We start from the raw sequence: 15034 nt of genomic DNA, 5'->3' as shown, positions 1-15034 counted from the left end.
TTGGCATGCCAGAAGTGCTTAAATATTACTGCATCATTTATGCATCTTTATTGTAAAACAACCTATGAAATATTGTTTTGGAAACACGTGACATAATAAAAGTAACTTTGTTATACTAAAACAAGGTAAACACAATTTATTAAAAAAAATTGGCAAAAGTTACTATTTACCTCCCTTTGGAACTCTTCAGTGTTTTAGGCAAATATTTTCATAAAAAAAAATGTTTTCTTGGATAATTTTCTTTTATCCCATTGTTTTTTGTAATTTTTAGTTGCGTGCAAGCGACTCTATAAGTCACTCCGTCTGTCGGTCTGTCCATAACACTTTTGTGCTTGGCCTTTTTGGTTAAGATCAAAGGTCTGTTGTTAATAGATGCTGTTCTTAGCTTTTAAAGCTTTTCTTGGCCTTTTGGCCAAGATCAAAGTATAGTATCTGTTCCGGCAGCAAAGACCATATGTGGGGGCAGCCTCACATATAAGACCTTGGTCAATGTAGGGGCAAACCTTAATACCATTTGTCACTATCCAGCTCCCCTACTCCCCAGGGAGTTGGTCCCCATTTTCCCCTCACTCCTTACATTAAAAATCGGCCTTGTGCCTAATTTGCTCGGCGGGGAAGCAAATAAATACCCTTTTCTTGGCCTTTTGGCCAAGATCAAAGTGTAGTATCTGTTCTTACTACATGCTGTACTTATAATATAAAGTGGGGGATCACTTTTCTGTATTAATTTAATGTAAAATGATCACCCACTTTACAACCAGTCAGTCTCAAAGCCGTTCAAGTTGAGTTGTTTTTGCAGGATTCCAGTTATTTTTGTAAGCATTCAAGGCCTTCCTAAGGTCATTCAATTCATCCTTAAGTTCATTAAAGTCATTCTAAGTCATTTACTTTTTATTTAAGTAATTTCAGCCCATTTTTCGGTCATTTTAGTTTATCTTTAAGAATTTCATCTCAATCCTACATTCACACATTCATTCATTACACGAGAGCATGCGACTAATGGCTATCGGCCTTGTTTTGGATATATTTATTACTGTAAAATGTCAAGTAAGTAGAGACCATTGACTTCCCTTGAAATTCAATATTAAAAATTTCACTGTTATAGTGTAGTTGCGCCCAGAGGATTTTTCAAAAGTACTTTTTAAGCGATTCCATTGTTAAAAAAGGGGCGAAGAGTGATAACGGATGTATAAACATTAAATTGACTTAGTTTATTATTATTTTTAATATTTAATAGTTTCGCTTTTAGTGGATAATTTTTTTCCCTATTATTATAAGTATGGATTAATATACTAGACCACTCATGACCCATTAGATCAGTATTTGTTATATATTATGCAAAAAGAAAAACAATTTCGGTTGATACGAAGGCCTGAAGATGAACTTTGAGTGAGCTTGCAGTTAAAACCTGTATGCATATACACAACTGATAAGGTGTGTATAAATAAGGGAATTTATACTAATAAATAAATATATATATATATATATATATATATATATATATATATATATATATATATATTGCCCCAATTTAGGAAGATTTTAGTTAACACATCCATACTTGAACAAACCAATAATGAATGGAAACTAGAAATACTAGAAGCATTATTAAAAACTACCCCCCCCCCAAAAAAAAACAAAACTATCAATGAATTTTACCAATAGTAGTAACATCCCGAAATGATTGTAAAATTAGTAAAATAATTAACCAATATTATAAGTATGGACCATGTTTGTGTTTTATTTAAAAAAATAAAAACACACACGCACGTTGAATGACCAGAGGTTAAAATCCTTTTAATAATCTCTTGTTGATGATCCACTTCAGATTAACCTTAATCCCTAAATCCTCCTCACCAAAGATAGGCAGGTGAGGGGAGGGGGAGATTGTGACATGTGTTGGCCAAGAGAGGTAATTAGTAAGAAATCTCTAATACGTCCGGTAATCCTGCCAAAATCAGAAAACGTTTGAGAAATTACTCGACCTCCATCTTACAATATCATTAATAAATAAATAAAACCCAAACTTTTTACTGATTTTATTTTATTTTTTTAAAAATCTTTCAGGAGTTATGAAAATAAAGAAAAACATTCTTTTAATAACCAAGGGTGTTTTTTGTATTGGATGTCTTTGCTTTTCACAAAGGAGCTGATCTGCATAAAAAAAAATATATAGACAAATAATTGTTGTAGAACATTTAAAATGAATTCCTCAAACGGAACAGTTTCACACCACATTTTACGGCCCCCAGCAAAAATGAAAAGCAAAATATGTCTACTAAACCTAGAATCCTTATTCCAATTTTAATCAAAGCCCTTTACATGGTTTTGATTTTAGAAAATAGCTAAAATTTTACTATTAAGATTAAGGAGTCTTAAGAAGAAATTGAAATTCAAGGAATCTTGCTTAATTGGTTATGGATCAGACTTAATGCAAATCTGAAATATTTAAATTTTACAAATAGGAGATTGTACCTATATAAAGTTTCCTAAAAAAAAAACCCCACTAAATATACCCCAAAGAAACTGGAATTTGATGCCTAATACATTTAAAATTTCACAAATGTGAACTGGCCTTCCAAGAAAGGCCTTTACTCCTGTTACTTTTTTTTTTCTTTTTTTTTTTTTTTTTTTTTTTTTTTTTACTCCATTTTTGCATAAAACTAAATTCGACTAAATGTAGTCCACATTTGGACCCCTTATGCTTAGTAGCTGTGTTCCAAAATTCATATTAATTAGTTTAGGAGTGAATCCTGTGCATGCAAATATAAGAACACATACGCATAACTAACTTTATACACATACGTATAATTTTATATGAATGAATATAAAAACACATACGCATAACTAACTTTATACACATACGTATAATTTTATATGAATGAATATAAAAAGAAAATCTCAATCATTTTATTGCTTTGCACATTTCAAAAATGAGAACGGCTTAAACAAAAATTTATTGATCAAAATAAGTAGCATCACAATCAACACACTAGTTTTGCGTTGGCAAAAGTATCTATGCCAATAACGTAAAAATATTGCGTTCTCGTGATGAAGTTGCTGAGGCCGTTTTTGATATTGCCTAAGGTTTTTAAGCATTTCTCATGCAGAAAGTTGTTGAGGTGCTTGAAGAAGTGCTAGTCGGTAGGTGAGAGGTCTGGAGAGTATGGTGGATGAGGCAGGTCTATAGGCCAATTTGTTCAACTTCTGCAAGGTTGGTTTAGCAACGCGTGGTCGAGCATTGTCGTGGAGGAGAATTGGACCTTTTCTGTTGACTAATGCTGGGTATTGTTGTCGAAGTTTCTGATGCCTTTCAGCACTTTGTTGACAATACTTCTCCACCGTAATGGTTTCACCTGCATTCAAAAAACTTTAATGGATGAAACCGATCGCAAACCACAAAACAGTTAGCATGACCTTGTTTTGGTGCAACTCTGGCTTCGTCTAACCACTTAGTTGAGAGGCACCAGTTGTAAAGAAATCACTTTTCATCGCAAGCCATAATCTGGTCGAAACGGGTCGCTGTTGTTGCATAAAAAAAAAAAGGGGAAGAAAACACTTCATAACAGGATTATTTTTGATTGTCATTCAATTCAGGAGGCACTCAGTATTTGTTTTTTCCAATATCACTCAAGCGGTTGGAAATTGTCATATTACGTCTAATTCAGAAGCAAGTTCTCGATGCATGAATTGGCTTTAACTAAGGCTCTCAATTGACCATTATCAACATACAATGGCCGACCACTGTGCTTAACATCTTCAAGACTCTCATCGCTGCCATGAAATTTCTCAAACCACCATTGTGCTGTGCGTTCAGTAGCGGTTCTTGGGATAAATGCTTCATTGATATCGTGAGCTGTTTCAGCAACTTTTCGGCCTAGCTTGAACTGAAATAATAAAATTGTGCAAATTTGCTTTTTTTCATCTTGTATTACACGTTCTGAAAAGAGTTTTAAAACGATTGTAATTTAAACGATTAAATAGAGCGAAAAGCGCTCTTTAAAATAATATATAAAGTAAAGGTATTATAATGAAAACTTATTTGAAATTAAAATTAAAACTTTCACAAGAACTTTGTTCTTAACCAAATATATAACATAATCCCAAAGTTTATTTTATTTTTTTATTTTTTTTTACTCTTATTTACCCAGAACAAGGCACAGTGCCTCTTGAGTCATATCTACAGGGGCACTATGTTGAGAGTTTAGCAGTAAGATGTCTGTTCATATAAAATTTAAATTTTTGCATAGTCAGGGAAGCAGGAGAACGAAAAGGAATTCCAAAGTTTATTTTAGACTAGAAGGCTTTTCGGTATTTAGGATGTCAAGAGTGAAGAGGTGCAATTTTGCTGCTTGTCAGGTTAGTCATGAATATTTACGTTGAGGGGACACAAGTGCTATAAGTTTGTCAGAACATATTCCGTTAAAATACTTGTAAAACAGGCAGTGATGCAACATTGCAGTGATGGGTCAGAAGTTGGAGTTTGGTTGATAGTGTGGTGCCTATTTGGTTTGAAATTCTGTTTTTACCCTGTCTCAGAGAGTGAGAGACTAATAATAGATGCACCAGCCCAGATCTGGCAACACTCAATGAATGGGCGAATTGTGGCTTTGTAGAGATATAGAATTTTTTATGAAAATCGCTCAAGACAAGGCTTGAAGCCATTTGATGTAAGGAACTAACAAAAACGAGAGCTGATTATTGCAAAGACAGGAGATGCCTCATAACTTTTGTCTTAAAAAGCAGCAAAATCCCACCCCTACACAGTGGAGATCCCTAGATGTAAGAAAGCCTTCTACTCTAATAGTTTCTTCCCTGGAACTTCTAGACTTTGGAACTTCTTTTCAGGTTCCCGCTTTCCCAACTGTACTGACATGCAGAAGTTCAAGTGTAATGTGAATAATTTATGTAATTTCGCTGCTTAACTCCCTACATGGCATCCCTTCAACTTATGCTCCCGATAGTAGACCCCTACATCAAAGTGGCACCGTGCCTTGTTTGGGGTGAAAATGGAAAAAAAAAAAAAAAAAGTGAGCAGGAAGAGAGTTCCATAATCTTGCAGTTCTTGGAAAGAAGCTACTGGAATAGGAAACTGTATTATAATGAGGAACGAATTGGAGTCAAACGAGCTGAAACAAAGTAAGAAATAGATCAGTAAATCTTATGGAACACATGTCATTATAGATATACTGTCAAGTCATGCCATAATTTATACAGAAACCAAGGTGCAATAATAGCAAATTTATAATAGCGGAATTCAAAATTTTTATTATTGAATTTAAAGGTAACCCAATGGTTTCTACTTAATTGCTATGTTACAGTAATGAATATATAGAAAAAGTTACTGTAGTGTTATCATAGAACTACTTTCATACGCGTAACAAGGAAATCATGGCGTATGAATATTGATGTAAACCGCCTAATACATATCGTATTCGACAACATGGCGTAGACCTCTACACACGTACCTTCAATCTCTCTTCCTATGTAAATATGTAATAAAGTTCTATATCAAATAAAACCACAACTTGGTTATCAATTACTTATAATAACAAACTTAAACAAATGACAGTTACGGAAAGGTAAAAAATATTTTGACGAAAATTAGCAAAAATAAAATGTTTGGCTAAAAAAAAACAAAAACACTGGAGAGTTCCAAGGGAAGGTAAATAGCGTGTAGCCATTCCTAGTTTAAAAAATTAATTCTACGTTAACAATCATAAAAAATTTTTTACTCTTGATTTTATCATAACTAAAGAAATATGGCAAATGTTGTTTTATGATAAAGATTGAAAACTCTCTCTTTTTTTTTTTTTTTTTTTTTTTTTTTTTTTTTAATGATGTGGTAATATTTAGGTACTTCTGACGTGCCAGTTTAGTAGATATCATTGATTTTAGTTGAAATTGACACAAAAAAGTCAGTAGATATCATTGTTTTTTTAAAATCCATTTTTTCATTTTCCGAATTTCGCTATTATAGTCTAGTTGCACCGAAATGGATAATATTTATAAGGTTTTTCTCACAGACATTATCTCCTCTTTTTGAAAGCGGTTATTGTCAGTTGTTTGAGATAGCTTATTTCATGAGTGTTTCTTTTAGCGGACGTGGCTCTCCACATTAAACCGACTTTGTGTCTAATTTAGTCTTTTAACAGAGACAGATATAAAAACATTTTTGTGCCTATTCAGATTGGTGCTTATGGCAGCATTTAAAATGCATAATGTACATACCAGACATGGGAGGAAGATGAAAACTTCCAATAGTCACATAATTTGATCAAGCACTTTTATTTTTATTCAAGAAAATCAAATTTTCATCTGTTTCAATGCGGGTCAAAAAGTGTCAAACGAATCTGTGAACAAGAGTAGACATCTATATGCGCGCGGAAACTATCAAAACAATCATTGATTACCTCCCCTTATGTTCACTGGTAAAACATAGTCTCTTCTGTCACTTATTGGTAAAGAATGGCAAATTTGTTTTTCGTAAATAAAAAAATAAATATTCAATCAATTTTTGTGATTTTTGGAATATAAAATCTTCATTCCGTGACAAGTAAGTATAATATATTTTTCTTTATTTTTGTCTATTGCTGTTTTGTAATTTGTAGCTTGCGTTATTCCGTCGGTTATTGACAAAGCTGAGCTGGAGCTCCACTGCACCCAGGCTGTCCACTTCATACAAAGTTCCAATCCATTACACAATTGAGGTTGGCAATAGGGTAGCCTGGTGTTGGTGGTTGGTCAAGTATCTTTTCAGATGTCCAGTTGTTTCTTGAAAGTGTCGGGAGACACTCTCCTTATTTTTCTTATTGCAGCTGGAATACAGTTGAATAATCTTGTGCCGATGTAGGTGAAGCTGTGGTGGATGAGGGACTTGATTCCTTGTGTAGTTCCAGGTTTGGTTTTTATATAGCAGAGTCTCCTTTGCCGCTAGTGGATTATTTCTATCATTGTTGTGTTTGGGACTCTACCTTACAAGATTTTCCATATGTAGATGATGATATATCGTTCCTTTCGGCATTGTAGTGAATACAGTTGCAGCTCCTTCAGCCTTTTCAAGTAACTCATTTGGTCTACTCCATATTTTTCTGGTGAATGTTTTCTAGAATATTTTGCAGATTTCTGTTACTTTTTGTGGAGACCACAGCTGACAGCAGTATTTCAGCTTTGGGAGGACAAAGGATTTTTATAGCGTGAACGTGGTGTAGTCAATATGTTGTGTGAAGGTGACATCTTTGCTCATATAAACCCCTAGATCGTTCACTACTTTCTTTGATGTGATTTCTTGTTGCCTACACCAGTGTCCAGATTTTTCTTTGCGATGGTCTTTATTACCGTATTGTAGTAGTTCAAATTTCTCTCTGTTTAATGCCAATCTGAATAAGCACTAACACTTTTGAATCCAGCCTTCGTGTTTTGTATTCGATTTGTCACAAAACGAGTTCTCACACTTTGAATTAAAGATAAATTATGGTGCTTCTTCATGGTTAGAGCGAAATTTGGAAGTGAAAAAAAGAACAAAAAACAAACAGACAAATGATATCTACTTTTTTTATGTTAATTTCAACTAAAAGCAATGATATCTACTTAATTGTAATATCGCAAATATTACTTCATTATTAAAGAATAAAATATTACTTCATTATTAAAGAATAAAATATTACTACATTATTAAAGAATAAAATATTACTTCATTATTAAAGAATAAAATATTACTTCATTATTAAAGAATAAAATATTACTTCATTATTAAAGAATAAAATATTACTTCATTATTAAAGAATAAAATATTACTTCATTATTAAAGAATAAAATATTACTTCATTATTAAAGAATAAAATATTACTACATTATTAAAGAATAAAATATTACTTCATTATTAAATAATAAAATATTACTTCATTATTAAAGAATAAAATATTACTTCATTATTAAAGAATAAAATATTACTTCATTATTAAAGAATAAAATATTACTTCATTATTAAAGAATAAAATATTACTACATTATTAAAGAATAAAATATTACTTCATTATTAAAGAATAAAATATTACTTCATTATTAAAGAATAAAATATTACTTCATTATTAAAGAATAAAATATTACTACATTATTAAAGAATAAAATATTACTACATTATTAAAGAATAAAATATTACTACATTATTAAAGAATAAAATATTACTACATTATTAAAGAATAAAAGAATGTTCAAACTTTATCGGAAAAACGCTTTGCCATATTTTAGGTACGGACAAAATGAATGCTGATGCTCAAAATGTATAAACATTTTGACCCCTCCCTTTACTTAAAAATTTACCAAAAATCAGGAAATCAACCAATTTTAATGAAATTTTCAGTATTTATTAAATAATGATCACGGAATATAATGAACTAATTATTTTTATTTAAATCTTAGTGGAAATTTATTATTTTGTTTAAACAAAAAATACCTTTACTAAAGTTATGGTTTTCTGTAGTAAAAAAAAATGAATTTATTTTTGCTTTTTTTATATGAATAAAGCATCGTAATTTGTAACAATAAAAATTTTTTTTTTTACAGGAACATTACAAAAAAAGCCCCTAAAGTCCGTATTAATGAATTCTATATAACTCAAAGAAAAATGAGTTTCTCGAACTACCGATATTACCATTGAATTAAGCATTGTTTATTTAATATTTTCACACAAAATTCATAGCAAAAATATTTCTACTTTTTTTTTAAATTACAGATGTTGCATGATTTTTATATGCAAGATTTTAATTTCCTTGCTCGCAAGCATGTGAAACTTTCAGTATAACATAATTTTTATATAATATTGGCCAATAATTAAAAAAAAATAATTTAAAAACAGGAACATAAAATATATTAAATTAAAAAATGATAAAAATTGATACAAACGTTCAGAATAGGAATGTATGGATGCACGTCTGGGGGTGGGGAAGAAATCTGACACCCCCTACTTCCTTTTACTATCAGACTTCATTTTGAAACAGCGTTTCGATTGGCTGAAATTTTGGGCCTCCTTATAATCGTGTTTACATTTTTTTTTTTTTTAGTTTTTGCGTTTTTGGCGAACGGTAAATTACCTGCTTTTTAAGGACTAATTAAGTTTTTTTGTACAAACAAGGTGTTTTTTTTTGTTTTTTTTTTTAAATTATATTTAATTCAATATCTTAAGACTTTAATTTACTAATTATCTTTGAAATAGACCCAGAAAACTAATATTTATCTTTTAAAGGATTTTTACAATGAATTTATTTAACTTCAAAATTTAGCTGAATTTGTTAGCTCGCCGTGAAAACATTTTTCATAACTTTTTTTTTCACGTGTACAAATATTTTTTTTCTTTTGGAAATTAACTTTAGTCTTTAATCTTTCAAATACAATAAAAATGTAGTCGGAAACCGACAAAAAAATTATGATAAATCGGCTTTCAAAACTGTTTTTGCCCTATTTTTGCCCGCCCATTTTTGCCGTACCTACCATATTTGTTTGAGACACGTGACATAAAAACAAGGGAAGTAACTCACAGTTGACCTAAGATTTTTAAAGTTTTCATAATTTAATTATCTCCCCTGTCACGATACAACCTCTTCTATTTATTTTTTTAGCAAAACTTTCAATTTCCGCTAATTTTCTTCGAAAACTATTTTCATTAATAATTACTTTCCTACCACATCGTTTTTCGTAAGTTTTGGATATGCTCATTACTTTAATGCGACAATTAATTAGATATTATTGGTTTATGTGAAATTCAATATTATCGCTCTAATAACAAATAACCACCAAAAGTTATGTTTCACTAAATAATTTTTAAAAACCCCCCAAAAAATATTCGACTTAAAGGGAAGCAACTTTGAAATATTTATTTAGAGTTATTTCCCTTTGCAATCGATGTTTTTTATTCTCATAGTAAAAGAGAGTTGCTTCCCTTAAAACAATGACAAATTGTAAAACCGCGCCTTAAAACCATTCTCTGGCCAGCTTTTAAGCGAGTTAAAAAACAAATTGATAATAATCATCATCATCGTACTCATGAATATTTGTCTCTGGGACGTAACTCTACTTTTACTAAGAGATCATTTTTTTTTATTTTCATAATTTTGGACGTTAATAATAATAAAAAAAATAGATGCACGTGAACATCCTCCTTATAAATTTTGTCCTTTGCGTCCGTTTTCAACCATTTCTGCGGATTATTATCGATTGGACACTAAAGTAATAAATTATGAAAAAAATTGAAAAAAAAAATCAATATTAAGATTTGGATCGCAAATTAATAATAAAATGGTGGTGGGGTGGGGCTGAAGGACTCAAGGTCAAAACAAGGTATTATAAATTAGTTTAAGAAATGTGTGTGTGTGTGTGGGGGGGGGTTCGATTTACTAGCATGTGAAATTGAACCCCGTTCCAAATCTTTAAATATAGATTGTTTTCCAGATTTAAATTTTTTTTTATTTTTATATAATCTGGTAGCTTAGTGTCCAATCGATAATAATTCGCAGAAATGGTTGAAAAAAGGAGAGAGAAAAAAAAAAAAATTGTAAGGGGGCGCGGAAAGCTCACGTGAACCGAAAATAAGGATGCGACTATTTTTGTTCGAAACAAAACATTTCTTTTTTTTTTTTTTTTTTTTTTTTTAACTACTTTATTTAATGTAACAATTTTTCTTAAAATAACAAATATAATAGATAAATTTATTTAGATGTTTTTTTCTTCTAAAGAGTTAAATTTAATGACTGCCATTACGGTAGGCGTGTCAGAAATTTCGTGAAAAATAGTGAATAATTCCATCCCGTCTTTCCAAGCTTATAACTCCTCGAAAAATGTCATTCAAGCCCTAATTTTTTTTCAATTAAAGGAGCAAGGATTAAGGTTTCATTAAAAAAACAAACAAAAAAACAAACAACGTAGTTTAAAAAAAAAAAGGTTTTAAACTTCGGACTTTACAGGTAAATTTCTAAAAAAACACTACTTTTTTTGTTTTAAATTTGAATATATTATTTGATCTTCAATTTGTGATATATAAAACTTTGGTGAGTAAATTAATTATTTACTTTTTAATAGACACTTGAAAAGGGGGGGGGGCGTGAATTAAAAAAAAAAAACGTTTGTCTAAAATATTATATTCGGTTTAGTGGAAAGAGCATAAAATTTTACATTGACCTTGAAAATATTGTAAAAATTGAATCAATAGAAAAATTTTGATAGATTTTTAAAGTTTAAAAATTGAAAAATACTAAGCTCATAAAATTCAATTAATTTCATTACTGTTTTAAAAAAATATGTCTATTACTTTTAAAACAACTTTAATAGTTTATTTTGGAAGTATAATCCATAAAGAAAATAAACAACTCACTTTTAAAAGAGAAATTACGAGTTTTTTATATTTTATTCGCAGTTTCGTGTTAGGTGTGTCAAAAATTCCTACAAAAATTCTGATACACCTACAATTTTTCTTAAACAAAACATTCACGTTTTGTAAGAAAAAATAAAAAATAAAAAAATATAATAAAGAAAACAAAAAAAATAACTATTATGTTTACTTCTATTAAAAAAAAAATTGGGTTTGTATTACTATACACATAGATTCGAAAAAGTTGCCAAAAAAATATATAACAAATAAATGTTATCAAAGGCAAGATGAGTTACTTTTCTACCTAATTGGATATTTGTTTAGTGTTTTTATTTAATGTAACATGTTTATTCAGCTCGAAAAACATACAATGTTTACCGATGTATTGGAAAATTAAAAATGGCGCCCGACTCTGATGAACACGGTAAGTTTGGGAAAAAGAGCTAAAAATAAAGAACTATACAAAATACTGTTAAAAGCCCCACCGAATATATGTCAGCCCATGTCACGGTAACATATATTGAGTGAGTTTATAACAGTATTTTGTCTAGCTTTTTTATTTTTAACTCCTTTTCCCAAACTTACCGTATCATCAGAAAGTCGGGCGCCATTTTTAATTTTCCAATACATCGGTAAACAAAAAAATAGTCGCATTATTCTTTCTTATAATTAGCGTCAAAATTATCGTATGAAAAAAATCTTCTAGTAAAAGTAGAGCTACGTCCCTTTATTATTATTATTACTACTACTACTTCTACTAATACTACTACTAGCGAGAGGGGGAGGCGCCCGGCTTTGCCCGAGCGTAAAATATGCTTAAATATGATATTTTAATTGGTCCAGATTTCGTATATATTATTATAGAGTCGTGATTTCAAAAGTAAAAAAAAAAATATTTGCGTGCCATCAGCTAGAATTGAAACCAAAACTCTAGCATTCAAAGCTGGTGACGTTACCACTGTACCAACGTGACATGCATATGAATTGATTAAAAATAAACTAAGATGAATGTACAAAATGCATTATGATTTTTTTTTTCAATTTTGACACATTTTTGACCCTTAAAAACTATTTTAAACGGTTAAAGATCCATAAAAGAATGGTCCATAAAAAATCCAATCATTTGAGGTCCCTAGCGCCGCTCTGTGACTTTTAGTTTCGGAGGAGATAGAATTTGAAAATATGGAGACAGACAGACAGACAGTCCAACAGACAGACAGACATATAGCCTTTTATTATTATTCATTCACTCACTCACATCATCAAAGAATACTCTTTGAGAACAACTTGTGGTGTTCCCTGGAGTCTGAGTGACAACAAGTCTCCCCCAGATTTCCAGAACTCTCCACTTCTTTCGATACCATTTGCAAATTCATTTGCGCTATCGCAACAACCGTTTACCATTGATTTCTCGCTGGTCTCCATTTGAGTGGCAATAAGCCTCCCAAAGGTCCCAGACCTATTCACACTTATCCAGCGGGGGGAGGGGGCTGGTTAGTACTTTCTCTCCTCGGTCTTTGCATCCTCCTTGACCCTTCGACTATTTGGTATGGTGCCAGCCGTGCTGACACCAGTTTTTTAGTAGGGGGAAAAAAGGAAAGGGAGGGGCGAAAAGGGAAATAGGCACTTTTCACTTTTGGTTGCGCCTTTTTGCTTCATTTCTGTTGCAGTTTATCTATGCCTGATTAGAATTTGTCAATCACGTGGACTAGTTTCTGCACTCAAGGGTTTTCTTTAAGATTTCAGCTGTTTTCAGTATTACCGTTTGTTGCATAATTTCAGTCTTCCTGTCGATTTCGATTTCTTTTTATTGTTTTTTAAGTGTTTTGGGACTGTTCCGAGTGCTCCTACAATTATTGGCATTATATTGATTTTCTTCAGATTCCATATTCCTTTAAGTTCTTTGGCAAGTTCTGCATATTTATTTCGTTTTTCTGTATCTTTGATTTTCACCGTGTGGTCTACTGGGACGGCAAAACCTACAATTTTTCAGTTTCTTTCCTTCTTGTTAATTATTATAACATCTGTTTTTTTTTGCTTGGATGGGTTTATCTGTTTGTATCTCTGTGTCCCAAAGGATTTTGTGATTTTCGTTTTTCTTTATTGTCTCCGGTTTGTGTTTGAACCATTTATCAGCATGTTCAAAGCATAGTCGCCTGCAGATTATTATTATTATTGGCTCACATGAAGCTTTCACACAGGTCATCAAAAATCTCCGATTGACAACCTGTGATGTCCCTGGAAGCTGAGTGACAACAAGTCTCCCTAGACGTCCAGCACTCTCCACCTCCTTCGATAGCATTTGCAAATAAATTTGCGTTAATGTAACGGCCTCTCACCATTGATTTCTTGCTGGTAGTGGCCGTTGGTGTACACTGGAATTTGAGTGGCACTAAGCCTCCCCAAGGTCCCAGTTCTCTTCACGCTTGTCCAGCGGCAGTCTGGTCAGTGCTCTCTCCTCAGTCTTTCCATCTGCCTTGACCCTTCTTGGCTATTTGGTATCACACTTTTGTGGGGGGGGAGGGGGGGAGCGGTGATGGGACACTGGAGGAGATGCATGATGGGGATGTAGAACTTGTAGATATGCAGCTTCATTGTTCTTCATTCCCTGTAACGCTTCTTGATGTTTTGCCTCTGCAGCAGTTTGTCTGCCTCACGCATGTGGTTCATGTGTTATTATTCTTTGCATTCAAGGGTTTCCTTAATATTTCAGCCGTTTTCATTATCGTTAGTCGTTGTATCTTTGCAGCTATCCTTCTGATTCCAATTTCTCCCATTCTTTTTTAAACATTTTTTTGGAATTGTTCCTAGTGCTTCTACTGTTATAGGTATTATTTTGATTTTCTTCATCATCCAAATCCCTTTTAAATCTTTGGCAAGCTTTGTTATTATTATTATTATTATTATTATTGTTATTGTTATTATTGTTATTGTTATTGTTATTATTGTTATTGTTATTATTATTATTATTATTATTATTATTGTTATTGTTATTATTGTTATTGTTATTGTTATTATTATTGCTGTTATTGTTATTATTATTGTTGTTATTGTTATTATTGTTATTATTGTTATTATTATTATTATTGTTATTATTATTATTATTGTTATTATTGTTATTATTATATTATTATTATTGTAATTATTAATATTATTATTGTTATTATCATTATTATTATTGTTATTATTGTTATTATTGTTATTATTATTATTATTATTGTTATTATTATTATTATTGTTGTTATTACTCATATCTTGTGTCTGGCTGTTGGTATTGTTGATTTTATGCCGATATGCAGATCATTACAAATGACCATAGACTATCAGCATCTTCTTTTCTCAGTCTCCAGTACTTTCCACAAGATTCTAGCAATTCCCAACAAGACAATCTACTGAAGTACTCCAACATTGCAATGAATCCAAATTTCTCAATCCACTTGTCAGATCCTTTTCTCACACTCCCCAAAGATCCTATCACAACAGGTACAACTTCTACCTTCTTCAACTTCTACAATCTTTTTCTCTGCCTTTGCAAATATTGTCAAGTCATTATTATTATTATTATTATTATTATTATTATTATTCGGTAGGAATTTTCACACAGGCTATCATCAAAAATTTCTCTTCGAGAACAGCCTGTGGTGTTCTCTAGAATCTGGGAGACAACAAATC

The 15034-nt window shown here is 31.3% G+C and overlaps 1 pseudogene; it reads left to right on the top strand.

Moving 5' to 3' along the window:
* The first annotated feature begins 627 nt into the window (after window positions 1-627).
* On the top strand, window positions 628-751 carry LOC145293453 (U2 spliceosomal RNA; annotated as a pseudogene).
* The last annotated feature ends 14283 nt before the right edge of the window (window positions 752-15034 follow it).

This window comes from Euprymna scolopes, chromosome 14 (genome assembly GCF_053919585.1).
Source record: "Euprymna scolopes isolate OS-2025 chromosome 14, ASM5391958v1, whole genome shotgun sequence".
NCBI lineage: Eukaryota > Metazoa > Mollusca > Cephalopoda > Sepiida > Sepiolidae > Euprymna > Euprymna scolopes.
Note: the sequence above shows the minus strand (reverse complement) of the source record. Positions and strands in the feature narration are given on the sequence as shown.